At 41.3% G+C, this 27,305-nt stretch overlaps 1 protein-coding gene across 2 annotated transcripts in view; it reads left to right on the top strand.

Moving 5' to 3' along the window:
- RAPH1 (Ras association (RalGDS/AF-6) and pleckstrin homology domains 1) overlaps positions 1-27,305 on the top strand; it is a 107,864-nt gene that overhangs the window by 11,563 nt on the left and 68,996 nt on the right. The window lies entirely within an intron of this gene.

Genomic DNA, 27,305 nt, shown 5'->3' with positions numbered 1-27,305 from the left:
GGATGGTCTCGGTCTCCTGACCTCGTGATCCACCTGCCTCCACCTCCCAAAGTGCTGGGATTACAGGCATGAGCCACTGCTCCTGGCCGTCTATTTTTTTAATAGTGTTTTTCAAAGAGCAGAAGTTTTTATATTGGGCTTCAAAATTACCGAATTTTCCTTTTATGCTCAGTGTTGTCTCTGCCCTAATGAATTTTTGCCTACACCAAAGTTCAGAAAGTATATTCCCGTATTTTCTCCTTGGAGTTTATAATTTTAGTTTTTACATTTCAGTCTATAATCCATTTTGAATTAATTTTTGTTTATGAGTGATATTGAGTCCTCTTCCCCATTTATATCTAGTTGTGCCAGTATCATTTGTTAAAAAACACTTTCCTCATTGCCTGCTTCACTTGTGACATCCCTACTGAAAATTGTTTGACATTTTGTGTGTGGGTCTATTCCTGGACTTTCCATTCTGTTACATTGATGTGATTCTCTATCCTTTTTGCTAGTACTACATTGTCTTGATTATTTAGCTGGATAGTGAGTCTTGAAATCAGGTAAAATAAGTTCCTTCCCTACTCTTAAGGCTCTTTTCTTTTCTTTTCTTTTTTGAGACAGAGTCTTGCTCTGTTGCCCAGGCTAGTGTGCCGTGGCACAATCTCGGCTCACTGCAACCTCCGCCTTCCAGGTTCAAGTGATTCTCCCGCCTCAGCCTCCCTAGTAGCTGGGATTACAGGTGCCCACCACCGTGCTTGGCTAATTTTTGTATTTTTAGTAGAGATGGGGTTTCATGATGTTGGCCAGACTGGTCTCGAACTCCTGACCTCAGGTGATCTGCCCACCTCGGCCTTCCAAAATGCTGGGATTACAGGTGTGAGCCACTGCACCCAACCCTTTTCAAGGTTCTTTTGACTATGCTAGGTCATTTGCTTTTTTCCATATAAATTTTAGAATAATCTTGTCAGTTTCTGTAAAAAATGCCCACTGGGACATTGGTTGTAATTACACTGAATACCGAGTTCATTTTGGGGGAGAACAGGCATTAATATTGCATCTTCTCATCTATTAAGATGGCATATCTGTCCATTTAGGTCTTACACAGCAATGTTTATATTTTTCAGTTGCCTTACAATATATTACATAAACACTGCATGCTGTCCTATTTCATTTCCTACAGCCAAATCATTATTTACACATGGCTTTATTTTTTTTTTTTTTTGAGACGGAGTCTCGCGCTGTTGCCCAGGCTGGAGTGCAGTGGCCAGATCTCAGCTCACTGCAAGCTCCGCCTCCCGGGTTCACGCCATTCTCCGGCCTCAGCCTCCCGAGTAGCTGGGACTACAGGCGCTGCCACCTCGCCCAGCTATTTTTTGTATTTCTTAGTAGAGACGGGGTTTCACCGTGTTAGCCAGGATGGTCTCGATCTCCTGACCTCGTGATCCGCCCATCTCGGCCTCCCAAAGTGCTGGGATTACAGGCTTGAGCCACCGCGCCCGGCCCATGGCTTTATTTTTATGATATAAATCGAGATTTGGTATGGAGATTTTTCTATATGATAACATTATTTAATACATAAAGGGGCCATCTACTCTGATGTGACAATGCTAGAAATACAGGAGACCAAAACAGATATCTTTTGTTATATAAAAGTAGAAGTTTAACGCTATATAGTTTATTGGCGCAATTCTTTTGGCTTGTATTGTTTTGGATATTAATATTTAAAAAGGCCAATCTTTAAAGATAGTCTGATACTTTTAGAATCGGAAGTAAAGTAGAATCTTGTCAGGTGAATTAGTGCATAAGTTTTTACCCAATGATGATTTTGAATTTGCATTTTATAGTTTCCTTTTTTCTTTCTTTCACTATTAATATTAATGGAAATATGCAACACAGAGAAATGTATAGAGAAGAAAATAAGACTTAATCCTACTATCCAGAAATGACTACAGTTAAAATTTTTGGTATATTCTCCTCATATGTGTGTATACATTTTATAGTTCATTGTTGCATGCACAATTTAGTTCTTTTATTTAAATGTGTATCATTAACTTAGAACATCTGCTTTATAATAATATAATGGGTGGGTGTTCTCTTTATGCTTCCATGTTGTTTAAAGTTACTGTACAATAAGCATATGTTACAGTTTATTTAGAATATTTTTTAAAAACAAAATTTGTTTTTAATTTTGAAACATTTTAAACCAAAGTATAAAACATGATAGACATCTACATATTCACCACCAGTAGTAGCCAGTTGTTACACTTTGCTCCAAATAATTTCCTTTAAAGAGGTGTAATATATACAAGGAAAATCTTCCTCCAGGTAATTTGTGGTGTTCCCACCATGTTTTAATCCAGTTAATACATACATACATATCCATAAAATTTTACTTAATATTCTGTGCTTTCAAATTTTATGTAAACTATATATTTATATTTTTCAAAAATCTGCATTTTTGGCTGGGTGCAGTGGCTCACGCCTGTAATCCCAGCACTTTGAGAGGCCAAGGTGGGCAGATCACCTGAGGTCAGGAGTTGAAGACCAGCCTGGCCAACATGGTGAAACCCTGTCTGTACTAAAAATACAAAAATTAGCTGGGCATGGACGCATACCTGTAATTGCAGCTACGCGGGAGGCTGAGGCAGGAGAATCACTTGAACCCTGGAGGCAGAGGTTACAGTGAGCCAAGATTGTGTCACTGTACTCCAGGCTGGGCACGGAGCAAGACTCCGTCTCAAAAACAAACAAACAAAAAACCCAAAAACCTGTATATTTTACTCATCATATGATTGACATGATTTATACTGGTTCATAGATCCAGTTCATTCTTTTTGTCAGAATGAGCCAATTTTTCCATTACCCTTTTGGGGGACAGTTAGATAGTTAGGATGCCCCAGTGAACGTTACTTTACATTTCTCCTGGTGCTCCACTTGGACACTTAGAAGTGGTATTGCTGGTTCATAAGATGTGATTTTCTAATGGCTCTCCAAAGTGATGAGGAATATATGTCCTTCCAGAATGTTCCTATTGTTCCACATCCTCACCAACCCCTGGTTGTATCACACTATTTTTGCCAACTTTATGAGTCTGATGGGGTTTTTTTTTTTTTTTTTTAACATTCTTTAGTATGTTTCTAGAAGTATACTTATTAGAAATAAGGAGTTCTATAGTTTTTTTGTTTTTCTTTTCTTTTTGAGACAGAGTTTCGCTCTTGTTGCCCAGGCTGGAGTGCAATGGCACGATCTCGGCTCACTGCAATCTCCACCTGTTGGAGTTCAGGTGATTCTCCTGCCTTAGCCTCCCGAGTAGCTGGCACTACAGGCAAGTACCACCATGCCCAGCTAATTTTGTATTTTTAGTACAGATGGGGCTTCACCATGTTGGCCAGGCTGGTTTCGATCTCCTGACCTCGGGTGATCTACCTGCCTCGGCCTCCCAAAGGGCTGGGATTACAGACGTGAGCCACCATGCCTGGCGTGTTTTTTTTTTTTTTTTTTTTTTTTTTTGAGACAGGGGCTCGCTGTGTCACCCATGCTGGAGTGCAGTAGTATGATCACAGTTCACTGCAGCTTCAATTTCCCAGGCTCCAATGATCCTCCCACCTCAGCCTCTCAAGTTGCTAGGACCACAGGTGGGTGCCATCACGCCTGGGTAATTTTTTTTTTTTTTCTTTTGGTATAGTGTTCCACCCTGTTTCTCAGGCTGGTCTCAAACTCCTGAACTCAAGCGATCCACCCACCTCAGCCTCCCAAAGTGCTAGGATTACAAGTGTGAGCCACTGTGCCTGGCCTCTGTGGTATATTTTTTAATCCGTGGAAACAGTATTATTTCAAGTGTCACTAAGAAATTCCAATCGCAAAGCTTTAAAAAGAATTTTGAATAAAAGTACTATTTATGTTTATTCACTCACTGTGAGGTAAAAGTGCTATCTCTAAAGAAAAATGTTAGCTGTTGTGGCTGTATGAGTGTTTGGTACTGGAGAATTGCCTGAAATGCATTAGCTCCCATGTTGTGACATCTGTGTAGATAACTTAGATGATTATTTGTCCGACAGGACCCATGGCTGCTTTTACTTCCTGTTGTTTTTTTGGTTGGGGAACATACTTAATTTTTTATAATCGTGGATACTCAAGTAAAAATATCGTTGTGGTTGGGTTTTTATTTTATTTATTTCCTTTTATTATCTTATTGCATTAGCTGTTATTTCCAGTATGATATTGAAAAAGAATGGTCAGAGTGGATATCCTTATCTTGTTCCTGATCTTAGTGGGAAAGCTTCAAGTTTCTAACCATTAAGTGTTATGTTAATTGTGGGGTGTTTTTGTAGATATTTTTTATCAAGTTGAGGAAGTTCCCCTTTATTTCTAGCCTACTGAGAATTTATGAATGAGTACTGGATTTTGTCAAATGCTTTTTCTACATCTATTGATACAATCATGTGATTAAAAAAATGTTTTTTAGCCTGTTGATTTAATGGATTGTATTAATTGATTTTCAGATGTTAAGCTAACCTTGCATACTTGAGATAAATCTCACTTGGTCATGGTGTATAATTATTTTTATACATTGTTGGGTTCAATTTGTTAATATTTTTTGAGGCTTTTTGCATCTATGTTCATGAGAGATAATGGTTTATAGTTTTCTTCTGCTATACTATCTTTTTCTGGTTTTGGTATTAGGATAATGCTGGCTTATGAGTTATGATGTATTCCCTCTGCTTCTGTCTTCGAGAAGAGATTGTAGAGAATTAGTATAATTTCTTCCCTAAATGTTTGGTAGAATTCACAATGAACGTCTGGGCCTTGTGCTTTCTGTTTTGGAATTATTAATTATTGATGGAGTTTCTTTTTTTCTTTTTTTTTTTTTTGCGACGGAGTCTTGCTCTGTCGCCCAGGCTGGAGTGCAGTGGCCAGATCTCAGCTCACTGCAAGCTCCGCCTCCCAGGTTTACGCCATTCTCCTGCCTCAGCCTCCCGAGTAGCTGGGACTATAGACGCCCGCCACCTCGCCCAGCTAGTTTTTTGTATTTTTTAGTAGAGACGGGGTTTCACCATGTTAGCCAGGATGGTCTCGATCTCCTGACCTCGTGATCCGCCTGTCTCAGCCTCCCAAAGTGCTGGGATTACAGGCTTGAGCCACTGCGCCCGGCCCTTGATGGAGTTTCTTTACAGGCCTATTCAGATTGTCTGTTCTTGTTTGAGTTTTGACAAATTGTGTCTTACAAGGAATTGGTTCATCTCATCTGAGTTATCAAATTTATAGGCATGGAGTTTATTCATAGTATCCTTTTTTTTCTTTCTTTAAAGAGACAGGATTTTGTTCGGTTCCCCATGCTAGAGTGCAGTGGTGGGATCATAGCTCACTGTAACCTTGAACTGGGCTCAAATGATCCTCCTACCTTAGCTTCCCAAGTAACTAAGACTACAGGCACATGCTATCATGCCCAGCTAATTTTTTTTTTTTTTTTTTTTTTTTTGAGATGGAGTCTCGCTCTATCGCCCAGGCTGGAGTGCAGTGGCCGGATCTCAGCTCACTGCAAGCTCCGCCTCCCGAGTTCCTGCCATTCTTCTGCCTCAGCCTCCCAAGTAGCTGGGACTACAGGCGCCTGCCACCTCACCCGGCTAGTTTTTTGTATTTTTTAGTAGAGACGGGGTTTCACTGTGTTAGCCAGGATGGTCTTGATCTCCTGACCTCGTGATCTGCCCGTCTCGGCCTCCCAAAGTGCTGGGATTACAGACTTGAGCCACCGTGCCCGGCCTCAGCTAATTTTTAAATTTTTTTGTGGAGAAGGGGTCCTGCTATGTTACTCAGGCTGGTCTTGAACTCCTGGCCTCAAGCAATCCTCCTGCTTGGCCTCTCAAAGCACTAGGATTGTAGTTGTGAGCCACCACACCTGGCCTATAGTAGTTTTTTTTTGTTGTTGTTGTTGTTGTTTTTGAGATGGTGTCTCACTCTGTTGCCCAGGATGGAGTGCAGTGGTGCAATCTTGGCTCACTGCAACCTCCACCTCCTAGATTCAAGCAATTCTCATGCCTCAGCCTCCCAAATAGCTGGGATTACAGGTGCGCACCACCACACCTGGCTAATTTTTGTATTTTTTTAGTAGAGATGGAGTTTCACCAGGTTGGCCAGGCTGGTCTCAAACTCCTGACCTCAAGTGGTCTGCCTACCTTGTCCTCTCAAAGTGTTGGGACTACAAGTGTGCACCAATAGTATTCTTTTATTTTCCTCTTAATGTCTGTAAGATCTGTAGTGATGTCCCCTCTTTCATTTCTGATATTGGTAATTTGTGTTCTTTTTCTTTTCTTAGTTAAGCTACCTAGAAGCTTATCAATTTTATTGATTTTTTTAAATTAAATTTTATTTTTTTAAGAACCAGCTTTGGTTTTTATTTTTCTCCTTGATTTTCCATCTTTGGTTTCATTGATTTCTGCTCAGATTCTTATTTCTTCTGCTTATTTAGGATTTAATTCACTCTTGTTGTTCTAGATTTCTAAGGTGGAAACTTAGATTGTTGATTTTAGGTCCTCTTTTCTAATGCAAACATTCTATGCTATAAATTTCCCTCTAAGCATTGCTTTTGTTGCATCCCACAAACTTGGTAAATTGTGTTTTCATTTTCATTTTGTTTAAAGTATTTTTAAAATTTCTTTTGAGATTTCTTCTTTGACCCAGGTGTTATTTAAGAGGGTGTTGTGTAATCTCATGTATTTTGATATTTTTTTCCAATTATGTTTGTTACTGATTTCTAGTTTAGTTACATTGTTCTCTGAGAGCAGACGTTATATATGGTTTCTGTTCTTTTACATTTGTTAATGGTGTGTTTTATGGTCCAGAATGTGATCTGTCTTGGAGTATGTTCAGTGTGAGCTTGAGAATGATACGTGTTCTGTTCTTGGATGAATTAGCTCGTAGATGTCAGTTATATCCAGGTGATTGATGGTGTTGTTGAGTTCAGCTATATCTTTACTGATTTTTTGGCTGCTGAATCTGCCCATTTCTGACAGAGGGTTATTCAAGTCTCCAGCTATGATAGTGGATTCATTTCTTTCTTTGCAGTCTTTTTTTTTTTTTTTTTTTTTTTTTTTTTTTTGCCTCGCAGTGTTTGGTGCTCTGTTATTAGGCACATATGCATTCAGGATGTAATGTCATCTTGGAGACTTGACCCTTTATCATTATGTGATATCCTTCTTTATCCCTAATAATTTTTCTTGCTTTAAAGTCCACTGTGTCTGAAATTAAGTTAGCTCCTCTTGCTTTCTTTTGATTAGTGTTAGGATGGCATATTTTTCTCTATTGGTTTACTTTTCATCTATATGTGTCTATATTAAAGTGGGTTTCTTGCAGACAACTGAGTTGGGTCTTCTCTTTTGATCTACTTTGACAAAAATTTTTTCTTTCTTTTTTTCTTTTTTTTTTTCCGGAGACAGAGTATCTCACTCTGTCGCCCAGGCTGGAGTGCAGTGGCACAATCTCGGCTCCCTGCAAGCTCCGCCTCCTGGGTTCACGCCATTCTCCTGCCTCAGCCTCCGGAGAAGCTGGGACTACAGGTGCCTGCCACCACGCCCGGCTAATTTTTTTTTGTATTTTTAGTAGAGACAGGTTTCACCATGTTAGCCAGGATGGTCTTGATCTCCTAACCTCGTGATCTGCCTGCCTTGGCCTCCCAAAGTGCTGGGATTACAGGCATGAGCCATCATGCCCGGCCAACAAAAATCTCTTTTAATCGATGCATTTAGACTGTTGATGTTCACAGTGATTATTAATATAATTGGATTAATATCTGCCATATTTATTACCATTTGCTATTTCTTGCCCTTGTTTTTTGATTCCGTTTTGTATTTACTCTTTTTCTGCCTTTTAACTGAGCATTTTATATGATTCAATTTTCTCTCCTTTCTTAGTGTATCAGTTGTATTTCTCTTACTTTTTTTGTAGCGGTCACCCAAGACTTTGCAATTTACATTTACAACTAATTGAAATCCACTTTCAGATAATACTGTACTGCTTCATGGGCGTAATGTGAGTACCTTATAACAAAATATGAATTCCTCCCTCCCCCGTCTTTTGAACCATTGCTGTAATTCACTTATATGTAAGCATACATAAGCATATATACATATTATCTATACATAAGCTTACCTAATCACATATATCGTTGCCATTGTTATTTTGAACAAACTATTATCTTCAGATCAATTAAGAAGAGTAGAAGTTATACCTTCCCTGATTTCTACTTTGATGCTCTTCCTTTATGCCAGTTTGAGTGTCTTAACTATATCATTTTCCTTCTTTCTAATGTACTTCTTTTAATATTTATTGCAAGCACTTCTACTGGCAACAAATTCCTTCAGTTATTGTTTGTCTGAGAAAGTATTTCTCCTTCACTTTTGAAGGGTGATTTTGCCAGGTACAGAATTCTAGATTGGTTGGTTTCTCTCAACACTTTGAATGTTTCACTCCACTGTCTTGCTTGCGTGGTTTCTGAGAAGTTGGATATAATTTATATGTTTGTTCCTCTGTAGGTTAAGTTAATGGAACTACTCACTGTTTGAGTTGAGATTCCAACTCAAGTGGTCTAATAACCAGACAGCCCCAGTTCTTAACAGAATGAAGTTCATTTTCTTTAACTAGCAATGCATACCAAACAGTGATAAAATAAAAGACACCAGCTTAGCCCTTCTGCCAATTTAGCCATCTGTGGAATGATACAGTCATTCCACCAGAATGTCATTTGAGCATTTTATGGATATGAAGCCATTCATGTGAACATTTTAGCTATGATCAAAAACAGGGCACTAAACTTGACACTGCCTGACCATTATTAGTTCTAGCCAATGTGGCAAGATTAGAATCGCTGATATTTTGAAAACCCCCTTCTCTTTTTACACAGCATGCCGTCAGACAGAACTTGCAGTGGTATGCACTGTTAATGGTTTCTTTATTGTAGATTAGTTAAATTACAGACTTTAAAAGTTTTGCTTAAATTTTATTGAGAGGTTAATACAAAAGATAATTATAAGTAGCCTATAAAATATTTTTAATATATTATCTAAGACTGTGAACGTTAGTTTCCTCATTATCATAGGATGGAGATGATACCATCTACTTTCCTACTTTGCAAAACTGGAGTATTGTATCCTTAGGTCCCCTCAAAGTGTATGTACACATGCACACAGGGTTGGGGATTGAGAGGGAGAGATTGGGAATGCAAAACCACATAATTAATATGGCAGCATTATTCTGAAGCTTTAGTTTTACTTAGTTTTAAACACTTTTTCTATTCTTATTGGTATTATATGAGGCAGAATTTGGAATTGATGTGGATTTTTAAGATTGTTAAATGAAAAACAAATTTGGCCAGGCGCAGTTTGTTTGCTGGGCCTGTAAGCCCAGCACTTTGGGAGGCCAAGCCGGGCGGATCACGAGATCAGGAGATTGAGACCATCCTGGCTAACACAGTGAAACCTCGTCTCTACTAAAAATTCAAAAAATTAGCCGGACATGGTGGCAGGCGCCTATATTTCCAGCTATTCGGGAGGCTGAGACAGGAGAATGACATGAACCCGGGAGGGGGAGCTTGCAGTGAGCCGAGATCCCGCCACTGCACTCCAGCCTGGGCGACAGAGCGAGACTCCATCTCAAAAAAAAAAAACAAAAAACCCACAAATTTTAGATTCGCAACATGCTGCCCACCCTAGGGGGATATTGCTCATTGTCTCACTGGTAGCCACCCTCTAAGCTTCCTGGAGTCCATATTTTGTTGTACACTAAGTTGAATTTTATTCTCTCTCATAACCATGGCCATGTTAACTATTCAAACAAATGAATACATCGAGAGAAAAAAAAAAAAAAACCCTTAAAGTGTTAAATTAGAAGCCAAAGCACCTCAGACAATTTCTAAACTCCTGAGACTTCATTTGAACTAGGGCAGAGCAGAGATAGCTGTGGCTGGCTTTGGACTGTGAAGGTGGGAAAGCTGGCTCCCTAAACTGCTCCCTCCCCTTAAGTAGTGTGAGTAAAGAGTAGCTGGCAGCAGATACCTTACTCTGGAATTAAGATTGGACAGAGGGCCAGGTGTGGTGGCTCATGCCTGCAATCCCAGCACTTTGGGAGGCCGAGGCAGGTGATCACTTGAGGCCAGGAGTTTGAGACCAGCGTGACCAACATGTTGAAACCCTGTCTGTATTAAAAATACAAAAATTAGCTGGATGTGGTGGCGCGCCTGTAATCCCAGCTACTCTGGAGGCTCAGGCAGGAGAATCACTTGAACCTGGGAGGTGGAGGCTGCAGTGAGCTGAGATCACCCCATTGCAGTCCAGCCTGGGTGACAGAGGGAGACTCTATGTTTGTTTGTTTGTTTTTTGAGACTGAGTCTCGCTCTTTCTCCTGGGCTGCAGTGCAGTGGTGTGATCTCAGCTCACTGCAACCTCTGCCTCCCAGGCTCAAGCGATTCTCCTGCCTCAGCCTCCCGAGTAGCTGGGATTATAGACACCCGCCACCACGCCCGGCTAATTTTTGTATTTTTAGTAGAGACAGGGTTTCACAATGTTGGCCAGCTGGTGATCTCCTGACCTCAAGTGATCTGCCCTAGTCTCCCAAAGTGCTGGGATTACAGGTGTCAGCCATCGCACCTGGCCTTTTTTCTTTTTATTTTTTTAAAAATAGAGTCTTGGGCGGGGCATGATGTGGTGGACTGTAGTCCCAGCTACTCAGGAGGCTGAGGCAGGAGAATGGCGTGAACCCGGGAGGTGGAGCTTGCAGTGAGCCGAGATCATGCCCCACTGCATTTCAGCCTGGGTGACAGAGCGACACTCTGTCTCAAAAAAAGCAGAAAAAAAGATTGGAGAGAAAAGACTGATAAACAGGAAGAAATTGAGAGTAAAGTCAGTAATTAAATAGTAGAAATTCAGACAAAAATAGAATGGGTTGGAGGAGTGGAGGAAATCTTTGGTATCAACTAGTTCATCTTTTCCCACCCCCCATTTTTCTGCAGATTAAGAAAATGAGGGCTAAGGATTTAAATGATTTAACACAAAGTTCTAGCTAGTTAGTGGCAGAATTAGGACAAGAATTTCAAGTCTCCTGACTCCTTGTTTAGTCCTAGATAATAACTAGGGAGATCTGGCAAACTGTTTATTAAACTAACCTTTTCAGTTGTATAAGATAATGAAAGTCTGTTTTTACTCATTCAAACTTAGGACATAAACATGAAAGTTTTACCTATTTGAGATTTCTTATAAACCAGAATTTGTGTTAAAATGTTAAGGGATGGCCGGGCGCAGTGGCTCACGCCTGTAATCCCAGCACTTTGGGAGACCGAGGTGGGCAGATCACAACGTCAGGAGATCGAGACCATCCTGGCTAACACAGTGAACCCAGTCTCTACAAAAAATTAGCTGGGCATGGTGTCATGCGCCTGTAATCCCAGCTACTCAGGAGGCTGAGGCAGGAGAATCGCTTGAAGCTGGGAGGCGGAGGTGGCAGTGAGCTGAGATCAGTACTCCAGCCTGGATGACAGAGCAAGACTCCGTCTCAAAAAAAAGAAAAAAGAAAAAGTTAAGGTATATTTAGCATGTGTTGTTTAAATACCCAACAAACTCATTCCAAAAATTTCAGTAACTTTTTTAGTACTGTTCTTGTCACCCAAGGCAATTTTTTACTGTTAAATTCTATCTCCATTTGTGTCTCATTAATGTCAGGAATAATGATCCATCTCTGGTTGGATTTCTTACTCCTGGTGGAACAAAATGTTAAGGCATACAAACATGGAGGGAGAATTTCTGTTTGTTTTTTGTTTTTTGGGTTTTCTTTTCTTTTTTTTTTTTTTTTTTTCTTTTGAGACAGTCTCACTCTGTCGCCCAGGCTGGAGTGCAGTAGCACACTCTTGACTCACTGCAATCTCTCCCTCCCAGGTTCAGGCAGTTCTCCTGCCTCAGCCTCCCGAGTAGGTGGGACCACAGGTGTGCACCACCCCACCGGGCTAATTTTTATATTTTTAGTAGAGATGGGGTTTCGTCATGTTGACCAGGCTGGGCTCGAACTTCCAACCTCAAGTGGTCCGCCTGCCTGGGCCTCCCAAAATGTTGGGATTATAGGTGTGAGCCACCACCCCGGCCCATATTCTGTTTAATTCTTTTTTGTTTTTTTTTTGAGATGGAGTCTTACTCTGTCACCAGGCTGGAGTGCATTGGCCTGATCTTGGCTCACTGCAACCTCTGCCTACCGGGTTCAAGCGAATATCCTGCCTCAGCCTCCCAAGTAACTGGGACTTATAGGTGCATGCCACCACACCCAGCTAATTTCTTTTGTATTTTCAGTAGACAGAGTTTTACCATACTGGCCAGGGTAGTCTCAATCTCTTGACCTTGTGATCCTCCCACCTCTGCCTCCCAAAGTGCTAGGATTACAGGCCTGAACCACTGTGCCCAGCCAATTCTTAAAGTCTCTTTTAGCCACTGTGTGGATTTTGGTTTTTCATATGTAGGAATTGGGAGTAGCTTTTTTAAGGGATAGCGAAAGAGAGCTCGTGGGTTACAGTGGGGAAACAGCAAAGACATGGAAAATGGAAATGTAAAGAAGGTAGAGAATTTTGGAATGAAACCCTGGAAGGGAAGAGAAAGGGAGATGGAAGTTGAGAGGACAGACATTTTGACAAATGTACTGATAATTATACTTTGAATAGATTCCTTGTTAGAACTAGTTTGAGTTGGGTTTCTGTCAGGTGCAAGAACCCCCTTACTAATAGTCATTTGTTAATTTTTACCACAGAGTCATTAACACAGCTATTGAATCAAATCATATGCCTTGAAATAGTCTTATAGAGATATTATTAAAATATTCTACTGAAGCTAAAGTGCATTGCAAAATTTTCTGTTTTTTCCTAACCATTCCTCTATAGGAAATTAATTTTGGAATGTGTTGGTTTCTTTTGATTACTATTTCTTTAAACTAGAACCAGATAAATTGGCCACTTTTTTTTTTTTTTAAAGAAATGTACCTTTAGCTTTGAGTTATCTTAAATTAGAAATATTTGGCAGAGCCGGGCGCGGTGGCTCAAGCCTGTAATCCCAGCACTTTGGGAGGCCGAGACGGGCGGATCACAAGGTCAGGAGATCGAGACCATCCTGGCTAACACGGTGAAACCCCGTCTCTACTAAAAAAATACAAAAAACTAGCCGGGCGCAGTGGCGGGCGCCTGTAGTCCCAGCTACTCGGGAGGCTGAGGCAGGAGAATGGCGTGAACCCGGGAGGCGGAGCTTGCAGTGAGCTGAGATCCGGCCACTGCACTCCAGCCTGGGCGGCAGAGCGAGACTCCGTCTCAAAAAAAAAAAAAAAAATAGAAATATTTGGCAGAAAAAAAGTTGAAATTTGCATCAAGAAAGAATATATTTCTGTAGTAGTTGCTCTGGGGTGAAAAATGAGAACAATATGGTCTCTCTCTTTCCACAGCTTGCAATCTAGTTGGGTGTGGAGGGAGATAAGGCAAGTACACAAATAACCACCACATAATACCAAGCTGATTAGCTCTAAATGCCATAGAGAGGTACAAAGTTCATGGGCTTCTCAGAGGAAGTGGTATCTAACTCTTCTCTTGTTTAACTAGCATAGCACTTTTAGTTTTTTTTAAATTGAGATACAATACATAATATTTACTCTTTTTTTAAATTTATTTTTTAATACAGACAGAGTCTCGCTATGTTGCCCAGGCTGGTTTTGAACTCCTGGGCTCAAGCAATCCTGCTGCCTCACCCTCCCAAACATTTACACTTTTAAAGTGTACACTCAGTGAGTTTTATTACATTCACAAGGTCTTTCAACCTTCACCACTATCTAATTCCAGAATAAACTTAAAAAAAAAAAATCTAGTGTTTTTAGCTGAGGTGTGCTGTCACAGTTCTCAGACCTCACCACTCCCTGTTGGTTTATTTTTTTTTTATTTTTTTTTTTTGAGACGGAGTCTCGCTCTGTAGCCCAGGCTAGAGTGCAGTGGCCGGATCTCAGCTCACTACAAGCTCCGCCTCCCGGGTTCACGCCATTCTCCGGCCTCAGCCTCCCGAGTAGCTGGGACTACAGGCGCCCGCCACCTCGCCCGGCTAGTTTTTTGTATTTCTTAGTAGAGACAGGGTTTCACCGTGTTAGCCAGGATGGTCTCGATCTCCTGACCTCGTGATCCGCCCGTCTCGGCCTCCCAAAGTGCTGGGATTACAGGCTTGAGCCACCGCGCCCGGCTCCCTGTTGGTTTATATCTAACATACCACCAGTATGTATATTGGCTGCCTGACCCCTGCAGGCATTTGAGTTTGCATCCCAGGCGCGAGAGTTTTTCTAGTTTCAGTGACCCTGGAAGAAAATGTCTTAATTGCCTGGGGATGCCACCCTGAAGAATACTCTGCTGTCCTGCAGAGCATCCTTTTTCCCATTTCTATTATCTTAATCCTCTGGCTTCTTTACGAATGGTCCCTACCTCTACTACAGCTTTTGGTAAGGGGTTACTTCCTATTACCCTCAAGAGGACTCCCCCCCACCCCTCACCCCCACAAGATGGAGTCTTGCTCTGTTGCCCAGGCTGGAATGCAGTGGCACGATCTCGACTCACTGCAACCTCCGCCTCCCGGGTTCAAGCAATTCTCCTGTCTCAGGCTCCCCAGTAGCTGGGACTACAGGCATGTGCCACCATGCCCGGCTAATTTTTGTATTTTTAGTAGAGATAGGGTTTCATGATGTTGGCCAGGCTGGTCTCGAACTCCTGACCTCAGGTGATCCATCCACCTCAGCCTCCCACAGTGCTAGGATTACAGGCATGAGCCACCGCGCCCGGCTAAGGACTTCTTTAGTATAAAATCGAAACTCTTTTTCTCAGTTTACAAATCCTTGCATGATCTGTCCCTTGCCAAATCTGTACCCTCTCTACCTGAAGTGCTCTTCTCTCTGATCTTTGCATGTCTGATTCTTTCTTGTCATTAGTACATTAATATCTCAGCTGAAATATCACAACTCAGGCTTTCTCTGTTGATAAAAGCTAAAGCAGCTACCTGGTCACGCTCCACACCCTAGTTTAATTATCCCCACACTTGTCACTGTCTTTTTTGTTGTTTTATGTTTCTCTCCTATTACTAGAATGTAAGTTCAATGTCAGCAGGTCCCTCACTGTAATATTTATAGTTGTATCCTGAACTCCTAGAACAGTGAGTGTTTGGCATGTGGTATGTACTTACACCATATCTGGTAAACAAACGTTAAGGGAAAACGCTTGCTCTGAGCAGTGCCTTCTGCTGTTTTGGTTCATCTGCTTGTGTGATTCTACCTGTTTTTGTCTTCCAGAAATTTGCCAGAATCTCTGGTCTGTTAATGCCTTTGCCATCTCCTGTTTCCATGTCCTTACAAGTTTATTCGTTTTTGAAATTGTTTATTGTCATTTTAATGGTATCTTGGGGAGGCGGAAATGCTTTCTGTGACTTTTTTTTGACAGGTTGAAATGTTGCAGTCAGGTTGAAAATTAAAAAGTCAAATTGAGAAAGCATGGCTTATATTTGGAGAATATGGTTGAAAATTTACATCAAGGCCGGGTCAGAGAGAATCTAAAGTCATTTGATGCAAAGTTTATACTTAATTCAGAATGTCATGAAGAACTGTTTTGGGTGTTTGAGCAAACTCACAACGTGAAAAGAGTCTTTAAGAAAGATTAGTCTGACAGTGATGTATTAAAGAAGAGAGGTCAGTTAGGAAGTTGCTAGAATAATCTGAGGATAATATAACATAGATCTGAACCAAGATAGTGGTCATAGATAGGAAAAGAAGGCACGGAATTGGAAAAATAGTTAAACCTCCTGGCACCAACACTGATGAATTGCTCTGTGATAATTAGTTTAGCAGCGTGACTTTTATTTTGATGGTTTGCTTGATTGTAGGTTTCCTCCAGCCCCTTTGCTATCTCTCATCTCCCACCCTCTTTCCCGGGGCAACCTCTGTTCTGATTTCTATCACTGTGGCTCAGTTTTGCCTGTCCTAAAACTTTATTTATTTATTTATTTTATTTATTTCCAGTCGGAGTCTCACTCTGTCACCCAGGCTGGAGTGCAGTGGCACGACCTCAGCTCACTGCAACCTCCGCCTCCCAGGTTCAAGCGATTCTCCTGCCTCAGCCTCCTGAGCAGCTGGGATTACAGGCAGGCGCTGACAGTATTAAATGTGTCTTCTATCAGTAATGAGTGGTAAAATGTGTTTCCTAGGAATTTTACATTTATGAGATAGAAACAGAAAGCAGACATCTTGAAGCTTTTTTGATTGTATTAGGCCATTCTCATATTACTATAAAGAAATACCTGAGACTGGATAAATTATAAAGAAAAGAGGTTTAATTGGCTCACGGTTCTGCAGGCTATACAGGAAGCATGATGCTGGCATCTGATTGGCTTCTAGGGAGGCCTCAGGAAGCTTATACAATCAGGGTAGAAGGTGAAGGGGGAACAAGGCAGGTGACATGGCCAGAGCAGGAGCAAGAGTAGGGGGGAGGTGCCACACACTTTTAAATGACCACATCTCACAAGAACTCACTATTGGGAGGACAGCACCAAGAGGATGTTATTAAACCATTCATGAGAAACCATCTGCATGATTCAATCACCTCCCACCAGGCCCCACCTCCAACATTAGGGATTACTATTTGATATGAGATTTGCAGGGACACACATCCAAACTGTATCAGTGGGGGATATTTGATCAACTCTAGTAGTACCTACTATCTGGATGTTGGGAAGAGGTCAGGAGATATGTTAATGAATAATGCAAAATGGAAGTGTTTTACTGTTCTACTCCTTTTGTTCTGACAGTAACAAAAGTAACAGTTTTAATAATGAGAACATCTTTAAAAAGACCCATCTTGAAGTCTGTATTTAGTGTAAGCATTTCAATTTAAGTAAATACTAGCTTTGGATTTGGAACCGAATTCTGATTTTTTTCTGACCTACTTGTAATGTTAAAGAACTTTTTAAAAAATTACTTATTTTTTTAGGGCCGGGTGTGGTGGCTCACACCTGTAATCCAGGCACTTTGGGAGGCCAAAGTGCTTGGATCCGTTGAGGCCAGGGGTTTGAGACCAACATGGCAAAACCCTGTCTCTACTAAAAATACAAAAATCAGTCAGGTGTGGTGGCACACACCTGTAATCCCAGCTACTCAGGAGGCTGAGGCACAAGAATCACTTGAACCTGGGAGGCAGAGGTTGCAGTGAGCCGAGATTGTGCCACTGCACTCCAGCCTGAGTGACAGAGTGAGACTCTTTTATCTTTAAAAAAAAAAAAAAAAATTGTGTTTTTGAATCTAAAGGTTAGAAGTGAATTTTTTTGCATCTGTGAAGGGATGTCTGATGAGTAAATATTTTTCTTAGATGCTAAATTTTTATAAATAAGCTAAAAAGGCTAACTGAGTAAGCAAGACAAATATACTTTAGGAAAGGGAACATATGCATTCATAATAAAAACCATATTTTGGAGAAATACACACTTATTTTTCAGTGTCCTTAGACTAAATGTATTAATTTTGTAAAAGTGTTTTATACCTTATCTTTTTCTCCTTTTCCTTAAATTTATTTCTGAAATTTAGATCATCTGTTTGTTACAGCACTTTTCCTAATTATAGTTTTCTGAGGGTAAAAACTGTTTTTTCTTTTTTTTTTTTGTTTTGAGATGGAGTCTCGCTCTGTTGCCCAGGCTGGAGTGCAGTGGCGCGATCTTGGCTCACTGCAAGCTCCGCTTCCCGGGTTCACGCCATTCTCCTGCCTCAGCCTCCCGAGTAGCTGGGACTACAGGCGCCTGCCACCACACCTGGCTAATTTTTGTATTTTTAGTAGAGACGGGGTGTCACCTTGTTAGCCAGGATGGTCTCGATCGCCTGACCTCATGATCCGTCCGCCTGGGCCTTCCCAAAGTGCTGGGATTACAGGCGTGAGCCATCGCGCCCGGCCAAAGACTGTTTTTTCTTTTTATCTCTCCTCCTTCATCTCTCTCTCTCTTAATTTATTTTGATACACTGTTGACACTTGAACAACACAGGTTTGAACTGTGTGGGTCTGCTTATATGCAGATTTTTTTTTCAACCAAACGTGGATCGTTGTGATGTGAAACGTATATGGAGGGTTTACTGGACTTGAGTGTGCACGATTTGGGTATAGGTGGAGGTCCTGGAACCAGTCCCCCTGGTGTCAAGGGACAACCGTAATTTCAAACGTACAGAAAAGTTGTAAGAAAAATATAAACAACCTCCAGGCCAGGCGTGGTGGCTCATGCCTATAATTCCAGCACTTTGGGAGGCTGAGGTGGGCGAATCACCTGAGGTTGGGAGTTCGAGACCAGTCTGACCAGCATGGAGAAACCCTGTCTCTACTAAAAATACAAAATTAGCCAGGTCCATGTGGTGGTGCATGCCTGTGAACCCCAGTGTATATTTCTTTTTTTTCTTTTTTTTTGAGACGGAGTCTCGCTCTGTCCCCCAGGCTGGAGTGCAGTGGCGCTGTCTCAACTCACTGCAAGCTCTGCCTCCGGGGTTAATGCCATTCTCCTGCCTCAGCCTCCAGAGTATCTGGGACTACAGGCGCCTGCCACCATGCCTGGCTAATTTTTATTTTATTTTATTTTTTTAGTAGAGACGGAGTTTCACCATGTTAGCCAGGATGGTCTAGATCTCTTGACCTCGTGATCCGCCTGCTTCAGCCTCCTAAAATGCTGGGATTACAGGCGTGAGCCACGACGCCCGGCCCCAGTGTATATTTCTTAAGATCAAAGATGTTCTCTTATGTCACTGCAGTACTGTTATCAAAATCTGGAAATGTAACATTGATTCAATACTGTGATGTAATCCACAGTCATATTTTGTGGACTGTTCCAACATTGTCCTTATGGCTATGTTTGGATATTTTCCCTGGGTCTAAGATCCAGTCCAGGTTCAAGCATTGTATTTAGTTGTCATGTCTCTCTAAGTTCCATTGAATATGGAACATTTCCTTAGCTTTTCTTTGTTTCTTGGCCATCACATTATTGAAAAGTGTTGGCCAATTATTTTGTCAAGTGTCTCTTATGATTTGATTCAGTTACTGCATTTTTTGCAGGAATACTACAGAATGATGTTGTACCCTTCCCAATGCATTATAACTGGAACCCTCTGATATTGGTTTGACTCTGTAGTGATGATATTTTGGTCACTTGGTTAAGGTTGTCTTGACAGTAATTTGTGGGGAGATATTTTGAGAATATATGTCATCAAATTTTCACTATTAGTTTTAGCCTCTATTGATGATTCTTGCCTTGATTTTTTTTAAACTTAATTATAACAGTGATTGCAAAATGGTAATTTTTTTTTTTTTGGTCATTTCATCTACATTAATTAGTTGGCATTCTATAGTAAAGAAGAGCTTTCTTCCTTACTGTGTATATTTTATTTAATTCAATATGGATTTTATGGCCAGGCGCGGTGGCACATGCCTATAATCCCAGCACTTTGGGAGGCTGAGGTGGACTTAGCACCCGAGGTCAGGGGTTCAAGACCAGCCTAGTCAACATGGTGAAACCCTGTCTCTACTAAAAATAAAAAAAATTAGCCGAGTGTGGTGGCAGGCGCCTATAATCCCAGTTGCTTGGGAGTCTGGGGCAGGAGAATTGCTTGAACCTGGGAGGTGGAGGTTGCAATGAGTTGAGATTGTGCCATTGTACTCCAGCCTGGGCAACCAAGAATGGATGTTCATCTCAAAGAATAAATACATGGATTTTGTTCAGTGGATTATAATTTGTTTCTATCATAATTTATTTCAATATTTATCTTTTCACAGATTAGGCCCCTGCTCTGGGCCTTCAGGCTGGTTCCTGTGTCCATTTGACATGTGCCTATCATTAATTGAGGACTTTTCCTCATGAGATGATGTTCTAGAGGCTCATCTTGTTTTTTTTTTTTTTTTCCCTGCCCAGCCCTGGAATTACTCCAGGTATCTGTTACTTTTTGTGTAGAGTATATACAGTATTTTGAAACCAAAAACTGGGGACTAAGTGTGCCAATTAATTACTACTGGGGTGTCATTGCCACCAGGCTTTTTCAATGGACATACCTACAAACACATATACACCCTAGGCTGGGCCCAGGGTCCCTGTGCTGTGTGCAGCCTAGGGACTTGGTGCCCTGTGTCCCAGCCACTCCAGCCGTGGCTGAAAGGGGCCAACATAGAGCTCAGGCTGTGGCTTCCGAGGATGGAAGCCCCAAGCCTTGGCAGCTTCCATGTAGTGTTGAGCCTATGGGTGCACAGAAGTCAAGAATTGAGGTTTGGAAACTTCCACCTACATTTCAGAAGATGTATAGAAATGCCTGGATGCCGGCCGGGCGCGGTGGCTCAAGCCTGTAATCCCAGCACTTTGGGAGGCCGAGATGGGCGGATCACAAGGTCAGGAGATCGAGACCATGCGGGCTAACACGGTGAAACCCCGTCTCTACTAAAAAATACAAAAAACTAGCCGGGCGAGGTGGCGGGCGCCTGTAGTCCCAGCTACTCGGGAGGCTGAGGCAGGAGAATAGCGTAAACCCAGGAGGTGGAGCTTGCAGTGAGCTGAGATCCGGTCGCTGCACTCCAGCCTGGGCGGCAGAGCGAGACTCCGTCTCAAAAAAAAAATTTAAAAAATAAAAAATAAAATAAATAAAATAAATAAGAAATGCCTGGATGCCTAGGCAAAAGTTTGCTGCAGGGGCAGAACTCTCATGGAGAACCTCTGCTGGGGCAGTACAGAGGGGAAATGTGGAGTTGGAGCCCCCACACAGAGTCCCTACTGGGGGCCCTGCCTAGTGGAGCTGTGAGAAGAGGGCTGTCATCCTCCAGACCCCAGAGTGGTAGATCTACAGACAGCTTACACTGAGCACCTGGAAAAGCCTCAGACACTCAATGCCAGCCCGTGAAAGCAGCCAGGAGGGAGGCTGTACCCTGCAAAGCCACAGGGATGGAGCTGCCCAAGACCATGGGAAACACACCCTTTGCATCAGCATGACCAGCATGTGAGATCTGGAGACAGAGAAGATCATTTTGGAGCTTTAAAATTTGACTGCCCCACTGGATTTTGGACTTTCATGGGCCCTGTAACCCCTTTGTTTTGGCCAAGTTCTCCCATGTGGAATGGCTGTATTTATCCAATACCTGTACCCCCATTGTATCTAGGAAGTAACTAGCTTGCTTTTGATTTTACAGCCTCATAGGCAGAAGGGACTTGCCTTGTCTCAGATGGGACTTCGGACTGTGGACTTTTGGGTTAATGCTGAAATTAGTTAAGACTTTGGGGGACTGTTGGGAAGGCACGATTGGTTTTGAAATGTGAGGGCATGAGATTTGGAGGGGCTAGGGCAGAATGATATGGTTTGGCTGTGTCCCCACCCAAATCTCGAATTGTATCCCCCAGAATTCCTGTGTGTTGTGGGAGGGGCCCGGGGGAGGTAATTGAATCATGGGGGCTGGTCTTTCTTGTGCTAATCTTCTGATAGTGAATAAGTTCATGAGATCTGATGGGTTTATCACAGGTTTCCACTTTTACTTCTTCCACATTGTCTCTTGCCATGGCCATGATTCTGAGGCCTCCCCAGCCATGTGGAACTGTAAGTCCAGTTAAACCTCTTTTTCTTCCCAGTAGTCTCTGGTATGTCTTTATCAGCAGCATGAAAACAGACTAATATAGATAGGGAGTTCCTATTTGGGGTTGAACAGATTAAGAATATCCCATATTATGAAAATCTAATGTAAATAAAGGAATGCTTATGCTTATTCTCATTAAAATATGGTTCATATTTAATGTTTTTTGTTTGTTTGTTTTTGAGACAGAGTCTCACTCAGTCGCCCAGGCTTGAGTGCAATGGCCGGATCTCGGCTCACTACAACCTCCGCCTCCTGGATTCAAACGATTCTCCCGCCTCAGCCTCCCGCGTAACTGGGATTACAGGCGCCCGCCAGCCACTATGTCCAGCTAATTTTTGTATTTTTAGTAAAGACAGGGTTTCACCATGTTAGGCTGGTCTCAAACTCCTGACCTAAGGTGATCCGCCTGCCTCGGCCTCCCAAAGTGCTGGGATTACAGGCGTGAGCCACTGTGCCCAGCCTGGTTCATCATTCTGTAAAAGGAATTCTTTTACAGAATTAATTTTTTAGCCTAGGAATTCTTTCATCTAGGCTGGAGTGCAGTGGTGTGATCTCGGCTCACTGCAAGCTCTGCTTCTGAGGTTCATGCCGTTCTCCTGCCTCAGCCTCCTGAGTAGCTGGGACTATAGGCGGCCGCCACCATGCCGGGCTAATTTTTTGCATTTTTAGTAGAGACGAGGTTTCATCATGTTAGCCAGGATGATCTCCATCTCCTGACCTTGTGATCCGCCCACCTCGGCCTCCCAAAGTGCTGGGATTACAGGCATGAGCTACCGTGCCTGGCCAGGAATTCTTTTTCTAATGGGTTCGTTTAAGTGCCTGATAAATACAACATAAACAAAATTGCCTTTGAATTTGATTAATAGCTCTTAGGCATTACAATCTCTACCAACTGTTAAAATAGTTCTAGTTTGTTTTTATGCTTCATTATATGATCTTAAATTACTTCACAGTTAATGTAGATGATAATGAAGTGGATGTGTTAGTTATATCCTGGGTTGTCAGAAATGAAGGCTTAACCCAAAGAGATGGCATAAGTGTGTAAATCATCTTCCTTAGTGCTTCTCTGTCATCTGGGTAAAGAAGAATTTACCATGACTGGCCCAAGAATAGCATACCTTTCTATTAGGAAGGTTTGCTTCCATGTGGCAATTTTACAAAAACGAGTTCCAGGTGTCAGCTCACTCTTGAGAACCAGGCCATCCATGCAAGTTCCCTGGTAGCTAGTTAACTCATGCTTGCTTCTATGAAGCCTCTGAAGAGCATAGCACATTACTTCCTTCTTAGTCCCTTTCAACAGGTAGGAGACCGTAACTTCATTTAAATTTGCTTCATGCACTGGTCTACAAAAGGAACTTTGTTGCTAGAGAATTTGTTAAGATATCTCGCGTCTGTCGTCCCAGCTACTCAGGGAGGCTGAGGCAGGAGGACTGCTTGAGCCCAGAAGGTCAAGGCTGCAGTAAGCCCTGTTTTCTCTCCTGCAGTTAGTATTAATGTTCTTTGAAGTTATGGAATTTGTTTTTTGGTTTTTTTTTTTTTTTCCCTGCATAATGCTTAGCTTGATGCTGTGTACGCAGAGTATTTTCGAAGGTTTGGATCCTAAGTAGAACCTTTCTGTAGGCCCTTTCTGTTGAGGGTCACTAATCTACAGAGGAAACTTCAGTGATGGATATATAAAAAGCAACTTTTGCCTTTTTTTTTTTTTTAAACTCATCTACCTTATAAATTGAGAGCAAAAGCTATAAAATTATCCTTACTTTTTAAAGAGATTAGGTCTCGCCATGTGGCCCAGGCTGGTCTCAAACTCCTGGGCTCAAGCAGTCTGCCCGCCTTGACCTTCCAGAGTGCTAGGATTACAGGCGTGAGCCACCATGCCTGGCCATGCAAATTCATTTTTAAAACTTCCCAGACTGTTTATTAAATTCCCAGTTTCCATTTGGCAATTTATAAATAATAGCACTTCATTCACAGCAGAACTAAAGGTCCTGTTTTAAAATAAGTGTAGTTGTAGGTCATGATAGAGAGAAACCAAACATACCAGGTACTGCCCCATCTGATAAGTGATTAATCCCCTACAGTTATCTTTCCATTTTACATTATGAGTTGTCCTACTTCTTTCCTTTTCCTTCTCTGCTCTTCCTCCTTTTGATGAGTCCTCTTCCTCTTTTTGTGCCTTACTAAATTTAACATTTTTTTTTCTTATTGTTTCTCTGGTTTGATTTAGATTTCCTTCCTCTTGATTTTATTTTGCAACAGTTGTAACTTGCACAGTTGGGGGTACTCCTTGAACATGGAAGTCTTCGTCTCCCTCCTGTCCCTTTCTCTAGTGCATGTTTTTCTTTAGAATTATTTTTTCAGGTTAGAACAGCATAGGAGGTGTTCCTAAAACCATTTTTGTGAGAAAGTTACTGAAACATAACAGGAAATAAAGAACTAAAATTTATTTGTAAGTGAATAACTGTGAGAGGAAGCATGAGACTATGGTAATGGAAGAGGAGTAATTGGGGTGTGTTAATGATGGATCGTCATGGTACCTAATTTCCTTATGGTTTTAAGGAGTATTCATTCTAGTACTCATTTAAGGAGTCCACATTTACCTTTAACAAAATTTTACACAAAATGGCATTACTTATTGTCTTGTAAGAGCTCCCAGTAATTATTAAACAACATAGTTGTTTATACTTTGTTAAACTTAAGTGGGTATAAGCAATACCCTGGGTAACTTGTTGAAAATACCCCATCCTCTTGACATTAGTGTTCAGTAGATCTTGAGTGGGCCATTTAAAAACTGACTTTAAAAGATGCACCCCAGGTAATTTTGATCAGGTCATCAACAAACCACAATTGGAATAACATTGCCCTACGGGATACAAAGTCCGAAGTTTTTGGTATGGCTTAGGATTTTGCCCCTTCTTCCTCTCTAGCCTCATATTCCATGAGTCTACACCACCCATCCTATGCTTCAGAAATGCTAAGTCACTTGAGTTCTAACATGTCGTTCTCACGTCTCTATACCTTTGTATGGTTTCGCCATGTTGGCCAGACTGGTCTTGAACTCCTGGCCTCAGGTGATCTGCCTGCCTCAGCCTCCCGAAGTGCTGGGATTACAGGCATGCAAAAACTCTTATACACAGTTATGTTCTCTGATAAAATGCCATTTCTGCCCCTGACCCTTTAACTTCTATGCTTAAGAATCCAGTTGTTGGCAGGGTACAGTGACTCACACCTGTAATCCCAGCACTTTGGGAGGCCGAGGCCAGAGGATTGCCTGAGCTTAGGAGTTCAAGATCAGGCCAAGGTAACCTGGCGAAATCCCATCTCTACAAAAAAGTACAAAGGATTAGCCAGGTGTGGTTGTGCATGCCTGTAGTCCCAGCTGCTTGGGGGGCTGAGGACAGGAGAATTGCCTGAGCCTGGGAGGTCCAGGCTTCAGTGAGATGTGTTAGTGCCACTATACTCCAGCCTGGGTGACCCCATCATTTAAAAAAAAAAAAAAAAATGAGAATCCAGTTGCTTCGGGCAAAAAAAATAGGCTTGGCTTTCAAGGTCCCACTGTAGTTCTCTTTGAGTCAATCTCATGACATTCTCACAAATACACACCTTGTCTTTTGCCCTTTATAATTGCCCTATATGTAATGTATTTAACCAAATTTTAAAGCCCTAATCTAAGCTCAACCTTCTTGATAATCACTGTTTTGTTTTACAATGAGGATATTGAATAGTAAACCAAAATATCTCCTGAGAGGAAGGTTAATAGGGAAAATAGGCTTGAATAAATAACTTCATGGAAAATTTAGCAGGAATAATATTGTTTCATACTAAAGAATACTGAAATAGATAGCTTCATTATGCGTAGTGGAGCTTACTATATACAGGTTTTAACCTGTAATAATTGGGCACAATTATTTACTGTTATTGGTAAAATGAAAACAACCAGTGTATAAGAAGGAGTAGATCATTCTTCCGTTATTCTGTTTTGCATGAATAAACTACATGTAAATGAGTTTAAAAATATTAGTTAAATCATTGTTAGCTGTATTCTGTGATTTTTCTGTAATAAATATGGTTTCAAAATAATAGATTAAACTAAGCCTTCTTATCAGCTGAGTCTTAACCTTTCCTCATAGTTTTCGTAGTTGGATGATTGCTAGACATCACTACTCTATCTTCAAAACAGAATCCACCTCTTCCCCCAACTTGCTTCTCACTGGTCTTAGTCAATGTTATCACCGCCACTTACTAAAACCAGAAATCTAGGCATTATCCTTGATTACTCTTTTCTTTGCCCCACTCCCCCCATTTAGTTTTTCATTAAGTTCTTTTGACTTTACTGCAGAAAAATATCCTTAGTTTGGCACATTACTTCATTTCATCTCAGGGAGAGACAATATTATACAATAGTTAAGAACCTGGGTAGTAGTGGTAACTGTCTTAAGTTTGAATTCTGGCTCTGCAGCCATGATAAACTATGTACCTTCTCAGTTTCATCAGTAAATGGCTTAATAGTACCTACTTTATAGGGTTATTATAAGGGTTAAATGAATTAATACATGTACTACACTTGGAATAATGCCTTATCCATATTTATTCAATAAGTATTAGCTATCATCATCATCATCGTCTGTATCTCCGTTGTTCATCTCTATCAACTTAGTTGAGGTCTTTATCATTTCTCAACAGGGCCATTGCAGTAGTCATCTTGGTCTCGTCTAGTTCTTTCCATCCTTACGGTCTTTTCACCAAAAGCAATTTGAGTGATCTTTTTAAAAAGCATTAATGCCATTATACCAAGACCCTGCTTATATGTAAAGAAGGGACTTAGAATAAAACCCTAACAGTTTACTAAGCTTACTAGGTCATAGATGCTCTATTCCCTGTCTGCCTCTCGACTTCAGATTCTACTACTCTTTTACTAGGTCTCTGGGCTCCAACCATAGTAAAGTCTTTCCTTGCATTGAATACACATGGCTTATTCCTACCTTAGTCTTTGGTTGTTTTCTCTGCTTATTCTTCCCTAGATTTCTATAGCTGACTCTCCTTCATTCTTCATGCCAATAGATGAAGGATTCACTAGGAAAGGGACTTTATCTTACTTGTTTCACTGCTTTATTCTTGGTTCCTAGAATAGGGCCTGGCCTGTGGTAACTACTCAGTAAATATTTGTTGAATGAATAAAAGTTGTGGGGTTTTTTTGTGTCGTTTTGTTTTGTTTTGTTTTAGCATACCCTTCTCAAGCTCATGTATGAACATGGTGGCTGCTAAAAGCACCTCTTTGGAAGGGAGTTTGTCCTTTATTATATTGATTTTTTTGTGTGTAGATTTTGGCCATGCTAGCTCTTTAGAGAACTTTCAAAAAATGTGCATCATATTTAACTATATGTGTGTGTTTGTATGTTAGGTATTCATTTGGCAGATATTTAATGACACCTGCTATAAGCCAGGCACCATTCCAAGTATTGTAGATACAGAAGGCAACCAAAGTCCTTGCTCTCCTCTGGAGCATTCCTTCTAGTGGAAGAAGAGAGATGGTGGGACAGATGGTGATCGGTGCTGTGAAGAAAAATAAAACCAAATGAGACTGGAAGTATCAAGGAAGGTGGACTTTTTTGGTAGAATGGTCATTTAAGCAGACTTAAATGAGTGAGCCATGCTGCTATCTGGAGGA

This window comes from Papio anubis, chromosome 10 (assembly GCF_008728515.1).
Source record: "Papio anubis isolate 15944 chromosome 10, Panubis1.0, whole genome shotgun sequence".
In the NCBI taxonomy this organism is placed as follows: Eukaryota; Metazoa; Chordata; class Mammalia; order Primates; family Cercopithecidae; genus Papio; species Papio anubis.
The sequence above is the reverse complement of the archived record's forward strand: the minus strand, read 5'-3'. Positions and strand labels throughout refer to the sequence as shown.